Source organism: Benincasa hispida, chromosome 6 (assembly GCF_027475165.1).
Source record: "Benincasa hispida cultivar pf3 chromosome 6, pf3_genome.v1.1, whole genome shotgun sequence".
Classification (NCBI taxonomy): Eukaryota; Viridiplantae; Streptophyta; class Magnoliopsida; order Cucurbitales; family Cucurbitaceae; genus Benincasa; species Benincasa hispida.
In genome coordinates, this window is record NC_143483.1 from 34,249,510 (window position 1) to 34,272,792 (window position 23,283).

The following is a 23,283-nucleotide window of genomic DNA, read 5'->3' on the forward strand; positions in this document are numbered from 1 at the left end:
AATAATAATAATAAGGAAACTACATTTTCAAGTCAGTTTTGAAGAATTGAGTGCATTAATTTGGTCTTAAATTTTCAATATATATATATATTTAGTCCAACTTTTTAGAATAGATAGGTTTAATTTTTTAGGCCCTATTTAGTAATTATTTCGTTTTACATTTTGGTTTTTAAAAATTAAGCTTATTTTTTCATATTTCTTACAATGATTTGCACATTTCTTAATTACAATGGTTGAATTCTTAGTCAAATTTCAAAAACAAAAACAATTTTTTAAAAGCTATTTTTTTTAGTTTTCAAGTTTTGGCTTGATTTTTAAACTATTTGATAAAAAGTAGATAACAAAAGAAGAAATTTATAGGTGAAAGTAGTATTTATAGACTTAATTTTAAAAAATAAAAACAAAATAAAATGATTATAAAATGTACCTAAGTTTACTTTTACAAATATGATTACAAATATGATTTTACTTTTCAATTCAATACTTTATATTGTGCACTTATTTTATCTTCAAGATTTAAAATAATTTAAAATATATATATATATTTTTTAAAAGAGATTAAGAATTTAAATGTTTTTTTTTAAAAAAAAAACATAGATTTAAAAACAGAAAATTAAAAATAAAATAAGATCAAATCAACCAAAACTTTTCATTTTCATTTTGTGAATTCAAAGAACAAAAATTGTCCTATTATTCTTAGATAAGAATAATAGATGGTTGGATAGAAGAAGTGTGTATTTGAAAAACCTTCTAACATTAAATACTTTTCTTTAAAAAGGTATATTTTTTTTAATAATAAGTAAAGTAGCATCTTCCATATAAATATAATAAGTACTTTGACATGTGAATAACAAATATTTCTTTTTTTGTTGCAAAAATAACAAATGTTTTCTTTATTCCTATTAAAAAAAAATATGGTTTTATTAATCACAAATATGATTTTACTTTTCAATTCAGAGTAGCATCCTCCTCCTCCTCCTCCTCCTGATCGTTGGTTCGACACATGGGGGATGCAAACTTTTGTTTTCATTTTTTTTAGAAAGTAAATTGTTTTCCATTTTGAAACTTCAAAAAAACCTAAATTTTGTTTATGGAGATTTAATTTTAAAGAATAAAAATATATATAAAATAGAATAGATCTTAATTCAATATTAGCATAAATTATGATGGCATGTGATTTGGATTCCACCTTTTATTATACTTTAAAAAACTAAAAAGTTTAGGTTACGAATATGATTTACATGTTTCTACTTAAAATCTTTATGATGATTACCTTGCTTAATAAATAAGATTTTTATTTTTTTAATAAATTTTGAGTCAATCACAAATTATCACGACATTTATCAAATTAATGATAGGATTACAAATAATTGAATTTCAGACTAATTAAAAGATGACATATTTCCCAAATTGAAATTGAATACATAAATTAACAAATTTGGATGATGTCATGTGTTTTCTATTGGATTGTATGTTCTAAAACTTACAGTTTGTAATCTTTAAACTTATTATATTCTACAATAAAGTTGTTGTTGAGGTTTATTCAATAAAATTGTTATTAAACATGTAAATTGCACTTGAATATAGCATAAATCCAATAAACTAAATGAACCCTTGACTATAACATGAATACTTGAACTTTATGTAGAAACATAAAAATGGATCAAGATTGAGTATATAACCAAAACAGTCTATAAGTATAAGGTTAGAGTTGGATATCTTAATTTGGAAACACTATGGATGCAGCTAATTTTGTATATAATACAAACGATGTGATTCAGAATTGCTCATGTAGAGACATGCAAATGGGAGCATTCTATGCAAAAAATATTTGCATAAGACTGAACCACGAAATAGTCACGTTTCTTTATAACGTTGTTTATTGTTAGAACTGACAACTTCAATCTGATGACCTAAGGTAACTTGATTTCAATCTTGAGCTAATTATGAATTCCTATTTATTCAATATTATCCTTTAATCTGCATGGTTGAGAGTGTCTCATCATCGTTGCTAGATAAACCTCCCATTTTAGGGGTAAGACCGGGTAGATAGCTGAAGACATAGTTCAGTAGAATTGATCTCTCCAAATTCAAATCCTCCTTCAATTTGCTCTCAATATGGGTTCCACCACCCAATCTAAGGCCAAGAGTGAAGTTGAAAAGCCACCACCCAAAATTTAAAATGTTACAATTTTACCTTTGACATTTTAGTTTTCTCCAATTTGGTCCCTAGATTTCAAATTTTATATTTTTAACATTGATTTTTAAAATTAAATACTCATTTTTTTCGTCTTTAGTGTTAATATATGTTAATAAATTTAAAATAATTAAACAAATTGTAATATATTAAGTTTCATTATTTTTCATCACTTTTAAAATTGAATTTAAGATTTAACTTCATAATTATTTTATATATATTGTGGTTAAAAATGTAAATCGTTTAGTCTATGGACTAAATTGAAACAAAACTCAAATCTGAAGTATAAAATTGTAATATTACTCATTTGAGTTTTTATGTTTATAAGTATTACCAATTTAATTTAGTAATTAGTAATTATTGAATTGTATCTTAGCATTTATGTCTAATTATACTCAGCCATAAAATTTGCTTTATTTACAATATTTGATTAATTTTAGATTTTACCATAATTTTTAATTGTGTTTACATTATGTTTAAAGGTAAGTGGTCTTTCTAAAAAAAAAAAGATATCCAAATGAAATTATTCAATTTGAATTTTCTAAATTAATCTATTGATTTAAGAACATTCAAAATTTTGATACCAAAATATTTTCTCTTTCATTTTTTTTTTCTCTTCCTTTTTTTCCCCACAAAAATAAATGAAATTTAAAAATTGACTATCATTCCCTATCATAAAATCAAATTAAAATTAGAACTTTCATAAAAAAAAGAAAAACAAAAGTTAACAAAATGAATTTAAAGCCGATTGACCCATAAAATCTGGGTTTTATAGTTAATTAAATTGATTTGATGTAAAATGAAGGAGAAATGAAGAAGAGAAGTGATAGAATAAACAAGAAGAAAGATTGAGAGAGGATAGAAAGAGAAAGGAAAAGAAGAACGATAGAAAAATGTGAGTCACGTGTGGAGATTATTGGAAATTGGGAGAGAAGAGAAGATATGATGTAATTATTAGAAAACTACAATATTTTTCTAAATATATTTAAAAGTACCATATTTTCATAAGTATTTTAAAAAGACTACAATATAATTCTAATTTTACCGTTTAACTGGTATAGTGTTTGTACTATCAATCTTAAAATTGGAGATTCAATTCCCTCCCATCACATGTTGTCCAAAAGAAAATCTCTTACATTTTCCTAAAAAATAAATGTTAAAATTAAGCCATTTTATGAAATGTTTTTACTTACAAATATATGGGAAAAAAAAACAATTTTAAAATCATCCAAAACTGGCTAAAAGTTGTATTAAACACATTTTAAATCATTGAGACCTTATTTGGTAATCATTTTTTTTAAAAAAAAATTGAGCTCCTTAATATTTTAAAATTAAGTCTATAAACAATATGTTCAAATATAGTTTTCTTGCTTTATCACCTACTTTTTCAAGACGTGCGTTTTAAAGTCATGTCAAAATTTGAAAACTAAGTCCCATTTAGGCTCTATTTAGTAATCATTTCGTTTATAATTTTTTGTTTTTAAAAATGAACCTATAGACACTTCTTCCACTTCTAAATTTCTTCATTTGAAAACTAAAAAACAACTTTTATTGACTTGTATTTGTTTTTTAAATTTGACTAAGAATTCAACCATTCTACTCATAAAAGATTGAAATCATTACAAGAAATAGGGAGGAAATAAGCTTAATTTTCAAAAATAAAAAATTAAAAATTAAGTGGTACCAAATAGAACCTAACATAATAAGTTGGTTTTTGTTTTTGAAAACTAAGCTTATAAACATTATTTTTACCTATTCAATTCTTGATTTTGTTATTTATTTTTTAGAAATGTTTTAAAAAAATTAAGTTAAAATTTGAAAGTTTTTCAAAGTAGTTTCTAAAAATTTGTTTTTATTTAAAGAATTCGAATAAGAATTTAAATGTTTAATTAGAAAAATAAAATTCAAGATAAAGAAGTAAAAAAAAAAAAAACAAATATAATTTTTTTATATATAAAATCAGAAGGTTATTAAAGGGCCCTAAAAAAGTAGTTTTAAATTTTAAACTTAAGTTTTTGAATATTCACTAATAATTCTAATGTATTTTAAGATAATTAAAAATAAAATACTTGTCAAATGGCCTAAATTTTCTTAAAGGCACCTAAAGAACAATTAATTGGTTAAAAAAAAATTATTCCAAGACACACACTAAAAAACAAAGAGGGGTGGAAAGAAAAATGGGAAAGAAAGAAAAATTACCACATTTGAAGTGTTTTTCCATGTCAAAAATTCCTCCCATGTCTATCCTTTCTTAACCTTATACTTATCGTTTGAGAAACATCTTCTTTTTATAGTTCTTAAATCTTAGGTCTATTTTCGTGTTTTTGCTCGCCGGAAGGTTCACGCACAAAACTTGGGCTTCGTGGCAATCCCGCAACAGTCCAGCAGGGTCCCAACATATTTTCAAGGTAATCCAAGTATCAATTCTACAAAAGTTACATCTTTCCTAATATTTTGAATGATATATTTGAATTATGTGGATATAAAGTTAATTATTATAAAATTGTTTTTATTTAATAAATTATATGTCTAGTAATTCACTATGGTGGTTGATTGACAACTTTGAATATGGAGTTGCAATTTAAAATTTCCTCAATATTTTGTAAAATATGCATTGTGGATTTGAAGAGAGATGAGTAATTAACAAGTTTGCAATATTTCTACATGTTTCATAAGATAATTGTCTATTAAAACTATAATAATTTTCATTTTGCTTAAAAGAGAGATAACATTCTTATACTTTCATTGAAACTAAAGATAATAATTCATATTCAAAATAATAATTTAGTCATTGAAGTTAATATGTAATAGATCTCATTTTATAACTTTTTTATTTTTAAAATTTAAGTCTATAATTATTTTCATCTCTAAATTATTTGTTTTGTTATTTAATTTATATTAATATTTTAAAAAATAAGTCAAGTTTTGAAAATTAAAAAAAAAAAGAAGTTACGTTTGGTAACTATTTTGGTCCCGTTTGGTAACTATTTGATTTTTTGTTTTTTGTTTTTAAAAATTAAGTCTATAGATACTACTTCTACCTCCAAATTTCTCTCTTTGTTGTCTACTTTTTACCAACGACTCAAAAACCTAAGTCAAATTTTGAAAACTAAAAAAAGTAGCTTTTAAAAACTTGTTTTTGTTTTTGGAATTTGACTAAGAATTCAACCATTGTACTTAAGAAATAAAGAAGAAATAGGTTTACTTTTCAAAAACCAAAAATTAAAAACGGGTTACCAAATGAGATTTTAGTTATTGATTTTTGGTTTTTGAAAATAAGTATACTTCCTCTCAGTTTCTCACATTTTTTAGAAAAGTCGTTGAATTCTTAGCTAACTTAATAATAATTAAAAAAAATTAAAAAGTTTGTTTGTTTGTTTTTTTTTTAAGGTTCCAAAGCTTAACATGGTTTTTGAAAATATTGGTAAACAATATATAACATATCAAGAAATTTAGAGGCAGAGACAATTTATAGACTTGATTTTAAAAAAATCATAGATTAGAAACCAAATCATTATCAAATAGGCCCTTAACATTTTATTTTTGTCTTTAGAAAAATATTTTCCTAAAGACTTCGACCTTTTTACTTAAAGAAAGATGAAAATTATAGTAAGAAATTGAGAGAAAATAAGTTTAATTTTTAAATATTAAAGACTAAAAAACTAAAAACTAAAAACCAAATGGTTATCAAACCGGATCTTAATTTTTTATCTTAAAATTTAAGTAAAGATTTAGTTAATATTTGAAAAAATTATTAAAATTTAAATAGTTTTCTTTTTTAATGTGGATCCATAAACTAATTAAGAAGTAAACGTGGTTATGAACTACAACGATTAAGTCATTACATTATCACTACAAGAATTTTGGGCTTTAATATCGGTTGGAAAAAGTGAAACCGGATGTATAATGTTAGTTTCTTTTTTAAAGGATCTTTAAAACCGACATTAAAGGCCTACTTTTTTTTTCTTTATTAAAAAATATCTTTTTCATTTCATATCAAATCTTCTCTCTCCTTTCACTTCTCTCTTACCAAATCCTCTCTTCTCCTTAGCTTGGTCGTGCGAATCACTTCCGATCGTTGTTGTCATCGACGTTGCTTGGATCTTTGTCGTCATGGGCATTCTTCCGATGGTTGGTCATCGTCATGGGCGTTCTTCGACAACGTTGTTAGGGTCTCCAGTTGTTCGATCTATAGATTTAGGTCATCGTCCGGTCCATCTTATTCCAGTCATCGTCACCGGCATGGTGGAGTTCACTGTCCATAGATTCCATCAGTGGTGGAGTTCTCTCTTCTCCTTGGATTAGTAGATTCCGGTGGGTTAGCTCGCCATCCGTCCAGCTTGTTTCGTTTGTGGAGGTGGGTCACCGACGTTAGATCTATAGATTTAGTTGTAGGCTTTTCCGATCTGATCATCTATTTGTCCAATCTACTCGTGGGTCTTTCGATCTGATCGTCGACGTTGTAATTTTGCCAGATTTGTCGTCTCAATTCTATTCGTAAGGTCCGACATTCGATATATATAAATCAATACTTAATTTTAGTCTAAAAAAACTAATAATATATGAATTTAATGAAGTACAAGGATAATTATGAGTTACCAAAGAATCAAACTATTTATTTTAATTTAACAACATATAAGAATGGAAATTCGAGCATTAATTTTTTTTTTTTAATCAAACTATATACTAATTGACGTAAAGAATTAAATTTGTAATAATAAAAAAAAGAAAGTTAATTACATTTGGAAGTTTGTTCATGTTGATCCTTTTTTCCCAAAACGAAATCATTGTTCAAGAGGTTTCACAGCACATGTCAATTGGCTTACAGCTCCAATGATATCCATCAACTTTATTTATTTATTTGTTTTTGTAATTTTTAAGGAAAAATATCCATCAAACTTATTAATTCAAGCGTCAATTATTTAAAGACCGCATCTTTCCTCAACATCTTGATATGTTTAAATTTTATGGATATAAAGTCAATTACATAAATTTGTTTTCTTTAATAAATTGCATGTTTAGTTCAATGTAATACATCGATTTGAACTTGATTCAATTCATAAAACAGTTTTCGGTTATATACTATCGGTAAGAGCATTTTTAAGTTTTTTTTTTTTAGAATTAAAGAGTATATTAATGTAATTTTTGAGAGCCTAAAATGTTTTTTTTTTTAAATAAAATAAGGGTACTAACAATTTTCATCTATATGCTAACGACCAAAGAATTTGAAATTTTTTTTAACCAGAAAAATTTAAGAATACTAATGAAACTTCGTAAAGTCGTTGACTTGTTGACTTTTTTTTTTTTTTTTTTTTAAATAAAGTACAAAGTTTTGAGGAATATTTTAATTTTTATGATTAGGACTTTTCTAGACCATAACACGTGTGATACAAGCGAAATTTATATTTTTATTTTAGTACATAAAAGATGTTTAAAAAGATTCTAATTAATGAACAAAATCGGGAATTTATGAAATTTTAAAGAATAAATGACGAGATTATCTGTTTAAATATATGTCCAGTCCAACATTTGTTAAATTGTGATGTTTCATATCTATAGTCTAAATTACATTCATACATGAAAAAAGATACACCACTTCGACTCAAGTGGTCTTAATGAAAAAAAAAATGACATGATTGTCCATTCAAACATATAACCACCATTAGATCATGACTATTTGTACTGGGTGTGTTATGCCATAGTTTATTGTTTATGTACTTTATATATTAGTTTGACTTTTATATTGTACACCTTTTAGCTTTAGGTCAAGTGAGAGATTGTTGGCGTCGGTGCCCTAAATCTCGTAGGGTCCTATAGTTTGTAATTGTATTGTATAAACATCTTATTTATATATGTGATGTTTTATTTGACATTTAGTTGCATTAATCCACAAACCAATAAACTAATATCCAAGGTTATCTTGTAGCTTAAACATGTATGTAGAGACATATGGGTGGATCATGTTTAAGTGATAACCTAAATGGTTTGTAGTAGATGGATAAGGTATACCTTATCTTGGTGACACTATGAGAATGACCCGCTTTGTAGATGTTACAATTGTTGTAAAGTGCTACAAATAATATGATCCTGGTCATTCATGTGAAGATATGTGAGTGAGGATATTCTATACAAACTCCTTTGTAAGGAGTTTGTATAAGACCAGATCACAAAAATGACCAGTCTCGTTATATAACGTCGTTCATAATAAAGACTTACATTTCACCAGGATGACCATAGGTAACATAACCTGAATCCTGAGTATGTTGTGAACTCCTGCTTATGAAGGCGGTCCTTTGATTTATATGGGTGAGAGTAGCCAGATCACCGACTCAATAAGCTTATCATTCTAGGGATTCGTCTCATTGGGGAGCTGGGAACACAGCTACACAAGAAGAAATTCACTCATTCCCTAATGTCGGGGTAAGTAGATAAATTACTCCCTTAAAGGCTGATTTCGGGTCTCAAACAATGTGATGTCACACTCTCTACTGGCCCGAGAGGGGTTTGGTCATAGTTGAACTATGATTTATTGTTCATTAGAGGGATCAGTGATGCTTAAGAAGTTAGTTTTAACCACAGAGGCAAAACAATAATTTTGGCCTAGCTGTACTTACGAGCAATTTATGAAGGGTCATCATATTGTTGATTGGTTATATCCAATTGACACAAAAATATATTTGTAGTGCGAATAGTGCGATTGTCGGTCTTTAGTGGAGCGCCCGATAGTTAACAGATGGTGAATATTTTGATTAAAGAGATTAATTAATTATTCGTGTACCGTTGGACCTTCAAGTTATAGGTTCATGAGGTCCCCTCTGTAGCTCAATGGGAATTAATGAGAACCACTTTTTGGATTAATTTGAATTGTTCAAATTAATTGGGAGGATTAATAGTATGTGATATAATTAATTTAATCTAACTATATGATATAATTACTATAATGTATTTGATACATTATAATATAAAGTATATATGAGAGAATATAAATATTTGAATATGATTCAAATATTAATTAAGTGAATTGGATACATATAATTAAATTTAATATAAATGAGATTTATATTAAATGTCGTTGTTGAAAGAATAGAAACTATAAATTATATTATATTTGATATAATATAGAAATTATAGGTTATGTATGTTATATTTGATATAACATATAGTTTAATATATATATATATATATATATATATATATATATATATATTATATGATATTGTAGTTATCATATAAATATATATTTAATTATTTATTAAAATAAATTATTTTATTTTATTTAAAAAATTCGTTTCTTTCTAATACATGTTAGTGGGGTTGAGGTCCTTTCTCCTTCATTTGGTTTTTTCACAAAGAACAACGAACACAAAAACGTTATGTGATTTTCCTAATCTTCCTCTCCTCTCTAAAAAATTTCCTCTTTTCCAAAATAGTCAGAGTCCACACTTCTAAATTCTCATCCAGAGAATACAATGGTAACATCATGGTGGTGTCCTTTCTGGTTCAAGGGATTTTACTTGAAGAACGGTTATTCAAAGGTAAGAGTTTATAAACTCATTTTCTATTATGTAATCTTTTCTCAAGCATGTTGTATTTCTTTTATTAGATGCATAATTTCTGTTTGTTTGCTTTAAAATAAACATTCTATAAATTTTGGATTTTTGGGTCCAATCCTGTTTTCCGCACAAGGACCGTCAAAGGTTTCTTCAATTTCGTATATATGATTTAGATCACATCTATAGAGGAAAAGATATACTACATTGTTGTGTAACCATTTGACTCGAAATATAGTTGTAACAAGGCAACAAATGTGAATGCTCATTCAAACATATATTTAATGTTAGATGGTGATCGTTTCATATCTATGGTATATATCACACCTACACACAAAAGAATACAGAATAGTTATAACAAAGGTGTTACAAAATCAATAAATAAAGAATGCAGAAAATGTAAAGTATAGATAATCAACCATAGATTTACGTAGTTCACTAACAGTGTATTAGTTATATCCATGAGACAAAGGGAGAAAAATTATATTAGAGAGAATGTTACGGAATACAAATGACACTTCTAAGGGTTTATATAGCACTAAACCTTAGAGTCATAAACATAAATTACATAAAGATGGAAAATACGTAAATAACTTAGGTCAACGAGACCACTGTACTTGGTTGTTCGAAGCCCCAAATAACAAATTCAAGGCATTAAAACGAATCTCCACATTGACTTAAATTCTCTCATTGATAACCAATGTACCAGATGCAACATGAGCAACATAACTAGATGTACCCAGACTTCTTCTCATGTCTCGGAGTGTCCCAAAAGGTACCACTAACAATTCAGAACAATTCTTTGTTTGTTTTCTACATAGAAATAGTACAAAAGTTATGTGACAACTAATGGGTAAAAACTAGAAGGCATACCAATATTATTTACAACTTAATTTTGTAGGCGTTGTTCGTAATTGGCTTTTTAAGTAATTAAATAAGAGTTTTTAAATAAATAAATAAATGTATATATATATATATATATATATTTATATATATACATACACATACATAGAATAGGAGGTGGAGAATTCGACCTATGAACCTCTTGGTTGCTAACACATATCGCATATCAATTAAGTTTTGCTCGCTTTGACAAAACTTGGGCCCTGTGGTAACCCCGCGACAGTCCATTGGGACCCAACATGTTTTCAAGGTAATCCAAGTATCAATTCTATAAAAGCTACATCTTTCTTAATATTTTGAATGATATATTTGAATTATGTGGATATAAAGTTAATTAGTATAAAATTGTTTTTATTTGATGAATTATATGTCTAGTAATTCACTATGGTGGTTGATTGACAACTTTGAATATGGAGTTGCAACCTAAAATTTCCTCAATATTCTGTAAAATATGCATTGTGGATTTGAAGAGAGATGAGTGATTAAAAAGTTTGCAATATTTCTATATGTTTTATAAAATAATTTTCTATTAAAACTATAAAAAAAATCATTTTGCTTAAAAGAGACATAACATTCTTAAACTTTCATGAAACTAAAAATAATAATTTATATTCAAACTAATAATTTAGTCATTGAACTTAATATATAATATATCTCATTTAATTTTTTGGATTTTGAAAATTAACTCTATAAACATCATTTTCATCTAAATTATTTGCTTTGTTATTTAATTTTTACTAATATTTTAAAAAATAAATCAAAATTTGAAAATTAAAAAAAAAAAAGTTAAGATCCGTTTGGTAACTATTTTGGTCCCGTTTGGTAACAATTTGATTTTTGGTTTTTTATTTTTTAAAATTAAATCTATAGATACTACTTTTACCTCCAAATTTCTCTCTTTGTTATCTACTTTTTACCGACAACTCAAAAACCTAAGTCAAATTTTGAAAACTAAAAAAATTAGCTTTTAAAAACTTGTTTTTGTTTCTGAAATTTGGCTAAAAATTCAACTATTGTATTTAAGAAATGAAGAAGAAATAGGTTTACTTTTCAAAAATAAAAAACTAAAGACGAAATGGTTATCAAATGAGACCTTAGTTATTGATTTTTGGTTTTTGAAAATAAGAATACTTTCTCTCAGTTTCTCACATTTTTTTAGTAAAATAGTTGAATTCTTAGCTAAGTTAATAAAAAAAAAGTTTTAAAAAAGTATTTTTTTTTTTTAAGCTTAACATGGTTTTTGAAAATATTGGTAAATAGTACATAACAAATCAAGAAATTCAGAGCTAGAAACAATTTATAGACTTGATTTTAAAAAATCATAAACTAGAAACCAAATGATTACCAAATAGAACATTAAAATTTTATTTTTGTTTTTAGAATTTGCCTAAAGACTTCGACTTTTTTACTTAAGAAAGATGAAAATTATAGTAAGAAATTAAGAGGAAATAGGTTTAATTTTTAAAAATTAAAAATTAAAAACTAAAAACCAAATGGTTATCAAATCCGATCTTAATTTTTTACTTTAAAATTTATGTAAAGATTTAGTTAATATTTGAAAAACATTATTAAAATTTAAATATTTTTTATTTTTTTAATGTGATTCATAAACTAATTAAGAAGTAAATGTGGTTATGAACTATCATGTTACATTATAAAAACCGACACGTAATTTTAATTAAAAAACTCATAATATACGAATTTAATGAAGTACAAGGATAATTATGAGTTACCAAAGAATCAAACCTTTTATTTTAATTTAACATATAAGAATGAAAATTTGAGCACTAATTTATTATTATTTTTTTAATCAAACTATATACTATATTGACGTAAAGAATTAAATTTATAATAATAAAAAAAGAAATTTAATTACATTTGGAAGTTTGTTCATGTTGATCTTTTTTCCCAAAACGAAATTCTTGTTCAAGAGGTTCATCAATTTTATTTATTTATTTATTTTTGTAATTTTTTAAGGAAAGATATCCATCAAACTTATTAATAAAGACCGCATCTTTCCTTAACATTTTAATTTGTTTAAATTTTATGGATATAAAGTCCATCACATAAATTTGTTTTTTCTTTAATAAATTGCATGTTTAGTTCAATGGAATACATTGATTTGAACTTGATTCAATTCATAAAACAGTTTTCGGTTATATACTATCGGTAAGAGTATTTTTCAAGTTTTTTTTTTTTTTTGTTTAGAGTTAAAAGAGTATATTAATGCAATTTTTGAGAGTCTAACTTTTTTAAATAAGGATATTAATAGTTTTCATCTATATACTAACGACAAAGGAATTTGAACTTTGTTTTTTTAACCAGAAAAGTTTGAGAATACTAATGAAACTTCATAAAGTTGTTGACTTTTTTTTTTTTTTTTTTTAATAAAGTATAAAGTTTTGAGGAATATTTTAATTTATATTATTAAACCTTTTCTAGACCATAACACGTGCGAGACATGCGGAATTTATATTTTTATTTTAGTACATAAAAGATGTTTAAAAATATTCTAATTAATGAATAAAACAGTGAATTTATGAAATTTTAAAGAATAAATGGCATGATTATCTGTTTAAATATATGTCCAGTCTGGCCTATGTTAGATCGTGGTGTTTCATATCTATAGTCTAAATTATATACATATATGAAAAAAGATATACCACTTCGACTCAAATGATCTTAATGAAAAAAATGACATGATTGTCCATTCAAACATATAACCACCATTAGATCATGACTATTTGTACTGGGTGTGTTATGTCCTAGTTTATTGTTTGTGTACTTTATATATTAGTTTGACTTTTATATTGTACACCCACTAGCTTAGGTCAACTGGAAGATTGTTGGGGTTGGTGCTCTAAATCTTGTAGAGTTCTATAGTTTGTAATCGTATTGTACAAACATCTTATTTATCTAATAAAATATGTGATGTTTTATTTAATATTTAGTTGCATTAATCCACAAACCAATAAACTAACATCTAAGATTATCTTGTAGCTTAAACATGTATGTAGAGACATATGGGTAGATCATGTGATAACCTAAATGGTCTGTAGTAGATGGATAAGGTTGGATACCTTATCCTGGTGACACTACGAGTATGACCCGCTTTGTAGATGTTACAATTGTTGTAAAGTGCTACAAATGATCTGATCCCGATCATTCATGTGGAGACATATGAGCGAAGATATTCTATACAAACTCTTTTGTAAGGAGTTTGTATAAGACCGGACCATAAAATGACTAGTCTCATTATATAATGTCGTTCGTAATAGAGACTTACATTTCATCAGGATGACCATAGGTAATATAACTTGAATCCTGAGTGAGTTATGAACTCCTACTTAGGAAGACGGTCCTTTGATTTATATGGATGAGAGTAGCCAGATCGCCGACTCCATAAGCTTACCATTATGAGGATTCGTCAGATTGGGGAGCTGGGAACATAACTATATAAGAAGGAATTCACTCATTCCTTAATGTCAGGGCACGCAGATAAATTATTCTTAAGGGCTGATTTCGGGTCTCCTAGCCCGAGAAGGGTTTGGCCATAATTGGACTATGATTTATTGTTCATTAGAGGCATCAGTGATACTTAAGAAGTTAGATGTAACTACAGGGTAAAACGGTAATTTTGGTCCAGCTGTACTTATGAGCAATTTGTGAAGAGTCATTGTACTATTGAATGCTTATATCCAATGGACACAAAAATATATCTATAGCGCAAAGAGTGCAGCTGTCGATTTTTAATAGAGTTCCCGACAATTAACGGATGGTGAATATTTTAATTAAGGAGTTTGACTAATTATTCATGTACCGAGCTTCAAGTTATAGGTTCAGAGGTCCCCTCTATAGCTCAACGAGAATTAATGAGAATCAATTTTTGGATTAATTTGAATGGTTCAAATTAATTGTTCAAATTAATTAAATGTGTTATAATTAATTTAATCTAATTATATATGATATAATTACTATAATGTATTTGATACGTTATAATATAAAGTATATATGAGAGAGAATAAATATTTGAATATGATTTAAATATTAATTATACGAACTGGATTCATATAATTAAATTTAATATAAATGAGATTTATATTAAATGTTGTTGTTGAAAGAATAGAAACTATAGGTAATATTGTATTTGATATAATATAGAAACTATAGGTTATATATGTTATATTTGATATAACACATAGTTTAATATATCATATAAACATATATTAAATTATTTATTAAAATAAATTATTTTAATTTATTTAAAAAATTATTTTCTTTCTAATACACGTTAGTGGGGTTGGGATCCTTTCTCCTTCCTTTGGTTTTTTCACAAAGAACGACGAACACAAAAACGTTCCGTGATTTTCCTAATCTTCCCCTTCTCTTCTCTCTAAAAAATTCCCTCTTTTTCAAAATAACCAGAGCCCACACCTTCTAGATTCTCATCTAGAGAATACAGTGGTAACATCGTGGTGGTGTCCTTTTTGGTTCGAGGGATTTTACTTGAAGAACAGTTCTTCAAAGGTAAGGGTTTATAAACTCATTTTCAATTTTGTAATTTTTTCTCAAACATATTGTATTTTTCTGATTAGATGCATAATTTTTGTTTGTTTGCTTTAAAATACACATTATGTAAATTTTGGATTTTTAGGTCCAATCCCGTTTTTCGCACGAGGACCGTCAAAGGTTTCTTCAATTTCGTATATATGATTTAGATCACATCTATAGAGGAAAAGATATACTACATTGTTGTGTAACCACTTGACTCGAAATATAGTTGTAACAAGACAACAAATGTGACTGCTCATTCAAACATATCTTTAATGTTAGATGATGACTGTTTCATATCTATGATATATATTACACCTACACATGAAAGAATACAACACTTTGTATGTAACTACCTTGACCGAATAGTTATAACAAAGGTGTTACCAAATTAATAAATAAAGAATGCAGAAAATGTAAAGAATAGAGAATCGACCATAGATTTACATAGCTCACTAACAGTGTGTTAGCTACTACGAGACAGAGGGAGAAAAGTTTTATTAGAGAGAATGTTATAGAATACAAAATGAATGTCACCTCTAAGGTTTATATATCGCACTGCACTAAACTTTATAGTCATAAACGTAAATTACATAAAGATGGAAAATACATAAATCACTTAGGTCAACGAGACCTTCGTACTTGGTTGTTCGAAGCCCCAAGTAACAAATTCAAAGCATTCCAACAAATCTTCACATTGACTTGAATTCTCTCACTGATAACCAATGTACCAGATGCAACATAAGCAACATAACTAAATATACCCAAACTTCTTTCTCATGTCTTAGAGTATCCCAAAAGGTACCATTAACAGTTCAGAACAATTCTTGGTTTGTTTTCTACGTAGAAATAGAACAAAAGTGATTTGATAACTAATGGGTAAAAACTAGAAGGCATACCAATATTATTTACAACTTAATTTTTGTAGGCGTTGTTTGATATATATATATATATATATATATATATATATATATATAAAATAGGAGGTGGAGAATTCGAACTACGAATCTCTTGATTGCTAACACATCTCGCATATCAATTAAGTTTTGCTCGTTTTGATTAAAAAAGTCATAGTATCCATTCATTGTGACTCAAAATATACATTTGACATTTCATTTACAACATTAATAGCAAAATCAATTATTACACATTGGCTATTTAAAAAAAATATATAATCCATTAGCTACCATGTCATTTTACATAAATGACATCATATATGATATCATATATCATGGTGTGACAAATGATGTTATGTATGATTTTCTTTAAAATAATAATAATAACTTGGAATCAATTCTAAAACTCGAGAACTATGTCAAGACTTTCAAAATCTTGAAAACATATTCAAAGTTTGAGTGTATTTAATAATACTTGGGATATACCCATTTTTATAAGTAATTAAAACATATTTTCACACTCACGATAATTTATCAGGTAAGAAATAATGATCGGACAATTGGATAAAATACACAAAAATAAGTGTTGTTTTCTAAATAAATTATAATAATGGACAAACTTTAAATTAACTCTCAACTTCATCACCACCCTATCTCTCTCTTCCTTTTCTAATCTCCATCTCTTTTTTCTCTCTCTCTTCTCATTCTCACTGATATTTCTATGATCTCTTTCTCTATCCCTCTCTAAGATACAAGAATTGCTCTTATCCTTCCTTGATAATCACTTTATAAAAGGGTTGATTTCTTTTGAAAAGGGACACATAACCCTCAAAGCTAGAACTATTGGTTGGTGTACTTTCTTTTCCTCTCTCTCACAAAGGAAGATTTGAAATTTCTTCATTCATTATTTTACTTTCCTCTCAAATTGCTAAATGCATTTGGGGAATCAATTAGTGTTGAATAATACACATCAAATTTTCATACATATATTCATATTAACACTCTCTTATGTGATTCTCTAGGATTTTTTGTTGTCACAATAATATTGGTTTCATTTATTATTATTGTTGTTGATTTAATTTATTTTTTTGCATTAATTGCATACACATGCTTTCAATTTTACTTACTATGTTTGAGATTTGATTTGAATAGTTTGGACATCTTTTTCATTGTGTAGATATACATATCATTTTGAATATATGTTGGTTCTCTTTTAGTCTTTCATTTTTCTTATAAATTATATCACAAATGCATATGTATCTTGAAAATAATTATTTTGCTTTTACGAACTTTTTATATTAAAGATTAAATCATTATAAATATTAAATTAAAACTAAATCACTACAATTTTAAAAATATATGAACTAACACATTGCATGCTTTAAAACTTTGAGATCAAATTGTTGTTTCAATAAATGTATAAAACTAAATACATATTAATTGATTTGGATATAACTAATCAACTAATTAAGATACACATCATTGATTAAAAGGTAAATGGGATAATTTAAGTCTCATTTAACTTACACTAAATCTCCTTCTTTTGCTATTTCTTATCTAACTCTTACCCAAACAGAGGTAAATTATTTGGGGAAGTTTTTATTGTATCCACCATCCTACTTAAAGAGGAGTTTTTGTTTACTTCTCACTAGATTTCATAGTTATTAATTATAACTTTTGGGACTAAATTACTACAAATCTTAAACGGTAGAGATTGAAATAATTACATATTAAAGTTTCAAGATTAAATCATCACAATTTTAAAAGTATATGAACTAAATTATTACACATACTAAAATTTTAAGAATAAATTGTTATTTCAATAAATGTACAAGACTAAATTCGTATTTTTAACTAACTTGACCTAACTTAACTATATTTAATGAAGGAACTCTATTTACAAAGAATCTTTGAATGGAAGCAGATCGTTCAAATCCCATTGTGAATGAACACATACATTTATAGTCATACAAGAACATATTATGCATAAATCTTAAATTACAGCATGCTTTCAAATAAAAACAAAGGATCAAGAGACTATACCTTTTAAGAACCGTTCTTCAAGTAAATCCCTTGATAGTACTCGTTCACGAACGCAGTAAACAAGTCACGAACTCCCTCGATCAAGCAGCAAGCAACAACTTGATCCTCGAACCAAACAGGACACTACCACTTGGTGACCTTGGTATTCCGGTGTGAGAATCCAGAAGTGGTGGGCTTTGGCTAATTTTGGTTAGAGGGAAGGTTTAGAGTTTGAGGAGGAAGACGATCGAGTAGACAAACAACACTATCGTGTAAACGAACAAGTCTATCGCATAGACAAGTCTATCGCATAGACAAGTCTCTCGATCGTGTATATAATAAGGTTATCGTATAGTCTCTTAAGCAATCATGTAGATACTCGATTGTTAATCGCGTATGTTGTTCACTTGTCTTTGGAATAATTAAAACAATTTCATTTATCCCAATTTACCATTAAAACTAAATAACTACCCACTAAGGGTGGTTATTGAGAAAAAAGAGTTAATTATCATATAATTAAAAAATCATAATAAATATGATAACTAACTATCATATTATATTTATAATCTATAGTTTTAATATTGCATCATATACAATATATAAACCATAGTTCTTTTTTCTCTATTTTATGACATTTAATATAAATCATATTTATATTAAATTTAATAACTATGAATTTAATTCATAGAAAATATATTTGAATTATATTCAAATATTAGTTCCTCCAATCAAACAATAATGTATTAAATACATTATATCAATTATATCTTATATAATTGAATTAATTGAATTATATCATATATAATCAAATTTCCCATTATTAATTTAAACATTTCAAATTAACCCAAAAACTGATTATCAACTTAAATCCATTGAGCTACTAAGGGGACCTTATGGACATGTAGCTTGAAGCTTCAACCATACGTGAATAACGGATTAAACTCTTCAATTACATTATCCACCATCCATTAACTGTTGGGCACTTTATTAAAGACTGATAGCTGCACTATTCGCACTACAAATATATTTTTGTGTCCATTGGATATAACCAATCAACAGTACGATGACTCTTCATAAATCGCTCGTAAGTACAGCTGGGCCAAATTACTATTTTGCCCCTGTAGTTACATCTAACTCCTTAAGTACCACTGATCCCTCTAATGAACAATAAATCATAGTCCCACTATAACTAAACCCCTCTTGGGCCAAGAGATGGTGTGGCACCACATTGTTCAAGACTCGGAATCAGCCCTTAAAGGAGCAATTTATCTACTTACTCCTGTTTTAGGGAAGAAGTGAATTCCATCTTGTGTAGGTAAGTTCCCAACTCCCCAATCAAATGAATCCCCACGATGGTAGGCTTGTTGAGTCGGCGATCTAGTCAATCTCACCCATGTAAATCAAAGAACCGTCCTAATAGGCAAAAGTTCACAACTCACTCAGGATTAAGGTCATGTTACCTATGGTCATCCTAGTGAAATGAAAGTCTCTATTATGAATGACGTTATATAACGAGACTAAGCATTTTGTGGTCTGGTCTTATACAAACTCCTTTGTATAGAATATCCTCGTTGACATGTCTAACACATGAATAATCAGGATTAGATCATTTATAGCACTTTACAACATTTGTAACACCTACAAAGCGGGTCATAATCGTAGTGTCACCAGGATAAGGTACCCAACATTATCCATATACTACAGACCATTCAGGTTATCATTTAAACACGATCCACTTGTATGTCTCCACATACATGTTTAAGTTACAACGATAACCATAGATCTTAGTTTATTGGTTTGTGGTTAATGCAACCAAAATATCATATATTTCATAGACAGAAGTGAATAAAATATCATATATCATTAATCACAGAATGTTTGTTCATACAAGTATTTACAAACTACAGGACCCTACGAGATTCAACCCCAACAATCTTCCACTTGTCCTAAAGCTAGTGGGCTGTACAAGATAATCAAATTACAAGTACACAAAATAACAAACTAGGGCATAATACGCCCAGTACAAGAGTTAAGACATGCATAACTAATTAAAAGATTAAGGGTGTGTTTGGGACAAGAATTATCATAAACTATAGTAATCAAATCTTGCTACAGTAAATATTATTTTGTATTCCCCAATTAGCTACAATCAACACTATTTCAAGACCCTCCATTTGCTAGAGTATTCACTATTTGCTACAGTTTTTACTATTCTATGTTAATCATTTTTTTTTTATTCTTTGTTACAGTATTTACTATCTTCTTCTCAAACTAAAATAGTTTACACCCTAAACATATTATAACTCAAACTAAAATAATCTACAATCAAAATACAAATTATTATAACCCAACTATAATAATCTAGGATTATAATAACCACCTCCTCGCTTCAAACGCCCCCTAAAGAGATCACCCATGCATTTAACTTACACTAAATCTCCTTTCTTTTTGCTATTTCCAAACTCCCCAAAAAGAGGTCAATTTGGGGAAATTTTTATTGTATCCTCCACTTAAAGGAATTTTTGTTACTTCTCACTAAATTCCATATTTATTAATTATAAAATTTGAGATTAAATTATTATAAATTTTAAATGGTAAAGACCAAAATAATTACATACTAAAGCTTTGAAATTAAATTGTCACAATTTTTTAAATATGTGAACTATAATACAGCAGGATTACAAATAAAGTACGTATTGATGAAAAAAAGTTCAAATAACAAAGGAAAATGAAGTTATATGGAGAAAACAAATATGTTAATAATTAGGTTGAGGCGTGAATATCTCGCTTTATTTAAAGAGTTTCAAGCCCTCTGCGATATAAGTCGTATCTATTTATATCAACCAACGATGCAACAAATATTTCTTTGTCCTATCCCGTCTAAGATATAACAACTCAATTGAAACGTTGTGTAACTCAAACCACTTTGCACTCAAAGATTGAGCTCAAAGCTCCATGAATAAAAACACCATTTCTTTTGGTCAATTGCTCGTAAAAGAGCTAATGAGAGAAAGTAAGAAAGAAATATATATTGAGTATTGTGTTGGGTTTTATGTCCTAAAACTCGCAGTTTGTAATGTTAAACATTTCCTATTATCAATAAAGATGTTATTGATATTTATTTGATAAAATTGTTGTTGAATATGTAAATTGCACTTGTAAATACTAAATCCAATAAACTAAAGACCCATGACCATTATATGAATACTTGAACTTGTGTGGCGACATAAAGATGGATCAAGTTCGAGTAAATAGCCAAAACGGTCTATAGTATATGAATAAGGTTGAGTGTCTTATTTTGGTAACACTATTGGACGTGACTCACTTTGTAGTTATTAAAATTTGTTATAAAGTGCTACAAATAAAATGATCCTGATTCGTTCATGTAGTAACATGAGGAGCGGGGACGTCATATGCAATGAGTTTGCATAAGATTGGACCAATAAATAAATCACTCTTACTTTATAATGGTGTTTACTGTTTAAGATTGACTGTTTCGAATCGATTACCTAGGTAACTCGATCTTTATCCTGAGCTAACTATGAACTCCTATTTATTCGAGATCATCCTTGGATTTGTATAGGTGATGGTTGACTCAACAATGCCGACACAATAAGCCTCCCATTTAGGAGTAAGACTGGGTAGATAGCTGGGGACATAGGGTGCTAAACGAAATTCACACCTACCCAATTTAGGGATAGTAGAGAGGTTGTTCTCTTAAATACTGAATCCATGTCTTGAACAATGGACCTCACCCTCTCAATGGCCCGAGAGGGATTTGGTTTAGTGATTGGATCATAAATCAATTTTTCATAGAGGATCAGTGGAACTTAAAGAACAAAATGTATATTTGGGGGTAAAACAATATTTGACCCAGTCGTTATTACGAATAACCTGTGAATGATTGACTTACTGATTATGGTTAAACCAAGTGGACAGAATTATATATACAGTGAAAAGAGTGCAACTATCGAGCTATAGTAGTGTGTCTTGGCAGTTAACGAATATTGATTAATTCAATCTAAAGAGTTCAGCCAATTAATTTCAAATTGTTGGAGCTCATGATCTGTAGATAATGTTCCTCTACTAGCTCGTAAAATATTAACACTTTGGATTAGTGAATTGAGTGGTTTTGAAATGTTTAAAATCGAAGGGTTTCAATTTGAAGTATTCAAATTCTAAATTAGGGTTTGAATTTGAAATGTTGAAATTCAATTTATGGTTTGGATAATTATATTTGATATAATTAACGTTTAATTTTGTTGAAATTAAACGAAATTGAAGAGTTTAAAATATTAAAATATTGACTACATGAATATGATTCATATTTAAAATTAGATGATTGATTAATTTAATATTTGATACTAAATTTGTTTAATTAATTAAAATCAAATTACTATTCAATTTTAAATTCAATTTTTAGAAATTGAATTTTGTATTTGATTAATTTTTAAAATTAAATTAATTGAAAATTGAAAATTGATTTGGTTAGGGAAAAAAATCCACATTTTCTGGTTGCTTGGTGGATTAAACACAAAATCAACACCTAGCTCTTTATGTGAGTGTCATTTGAAGTGTCAATGGCTGAGATGTGAAGTGCTTGCTTGTATTTGATACATAAAAGAACTAAAATTTCTGAGAAAAAAAGAAGAGGTTGCTGGATTTTTGAAATTCTATATAAATTCTCCCTCTATATCAAAACCCTCTTTGTTCCATACCCAATTGACTTCAAATATGAGTTCCACCATTCAAATCCTAGGCTGAGAATAATGAAGAAGATACTTTTGGTGGTCTACTGTTGATCTGAAGCTCAAATTCGCAGAGAGCAGCTTGGATTTTGTGGAATTCTTCAAAGATATTGTATTCTTGAAACCCTAAACATTTTTTGCATGCTTTGAAACTCGAATTAAGTGTAATTAGAGTGTTTATTGATTCTGATTGCTTTCGTTGTATGCTTGTACATTTCATCATATTAATAGGTGTGTTGTATTGTGTGATTTGAGAAAAGGAAACACTAGATATTCATACTACATTTTTTATATTGATAATCAATATATAATTAATGAATTTTATTTAACATTTCTCCAAATAACCACAATAAATACATTTTTCTCTAATTTGTAAATAAAAACCTTTTTTAACTTTCTAACTTTCTCATGTATAA

General features: G+C 27.5%; 1 long non-coding RNA gene across 1 annotated transcript; it reads left to right on the plus strand.

Moving 5' to 3' along the window:
* Positions 1–4,376: 4,376 nt before the first annotated feature.
* On the plus strand, positions 4,377–6,832 carry LOC150035618 (uncharacterized). Its single transcript, XR_016529983.1, has 2 exons — positions 4,377–4,605; positions 6,249–6,832. It is a non-coding gene; the product is annotated as an uncharacterized LOC150035618 (long non-coding RNA).
* Positions 6,833–23,283: the final 16,451 nt, after the last annotated feature.